The sequence below is a fragment of the Octodon degus genome, unplaced genomic scaffold (genome assembly GCF_000260255.1).
Source record: "Octodon degus isolate 3935 unplaced genomic scaffold, OctDeg1.0 scaffold00044, whole genome shotgun sequence".
In the NCBI taxonomy this organism is placed as follows: domain Eukaryota; kingdom Metazoa; phylum Chordata; class Mammalia; order Rodentia; family Octodontidae; genus Octodon; species Octodon degus.
The window spans coordinates 6,708,171-6,709,333 of NW_004524620.1; positions in this window are offsets into that span (position 1 = coordinate 6,708,171).

The window sequence follows — 1,163 nt, forward strand, 5'->3', positions numbered from 1 at the left end:
GAAAGCATTTTTCATATACTGATGTCTATTTTTATGTCTTTCTTCTCTATTTTGAAAACATTCCGTTCAATTCCTTAGCCCGCTTTTAACTATATTACGTGCTTTCTCTGTTTCTGAGTTGTATGAATTTCTTGTGTATTTTGCTTATCAGTCCCTCACCATATATTCTTTGTCAGTGTAATCTCCAATTCTGTAGGCAGCCCTTGGTTTGATGTGGTCCTAGCTATCTATTTTTATTTTGTTGCCTGGACACTTGATGTTATAGCTGAGAAATTATTCCAAAGAAAGCTGCTAAGAAGACACTTTCCTTGATTTCTATTATGAACATAACAGTTAATTGCCTTCAGTTTAAACCTTTAGTATATTTGAGGTTTCTTTTTGTAGTTGGCATAGTATGACCTTGACTTAATTTATTCACATGTGGACGCAGAGGCTTTATTTAACATCTTTGCCTAAAGAGCCAGCCCTTCCCCCTGAGCATTCCTAGAAATTTGCTTGGCCGATGGTGGTCTGGATATGTAGGGCTTACTTTCGAACTCTCTGTTCTGTTGGTAGATGATTGCGCTTATGTCACTATCAAGTTGTTTTAATTACTTTAGCTTCATAATATATATTGAAATCAAAAGGTATGCACTGTCCAGTTTCATTCTTTTTCTTAAGATTGTTTGGGCTATTCACAGTGATGTATACTTTTATCCAAATACTAGGATGCCTTTTGTTTTCATTTTCGTGAGAAATATCATTGAAATTTTTCAAAGCACTTCAACTTGTAGATTACTTTTGAACAGTACAAATACTTGCACTGATTCTTTCAATTCATGAACATAGGAAAACCTTCCCCTTTTTACTGCTATTACTCTATGCTTGCTGAAAATAATGATTACATTTGCTGCAAAGAACTTGGACATGTACAGAACACATTTCAATTCTATTTATGTGTGTTTTCAATTTCTTTCATCAACTGTTTCGCACTTCAGAACGTTCATCTTGGTCAAATTTACTCCTGCATTATTTTTTCCCTTTGGATGTTATCCTAAGTCGGATTATTTTTTGTTTCATTTGTGAGCAGTTAAAATTTTTGTGCATTAAGTTGTGTCCCACACACAAGTTATTTTTGTGGAATCTTTAGTGTATTCCATGTGTGCAGCCATGCCCTGCACAAA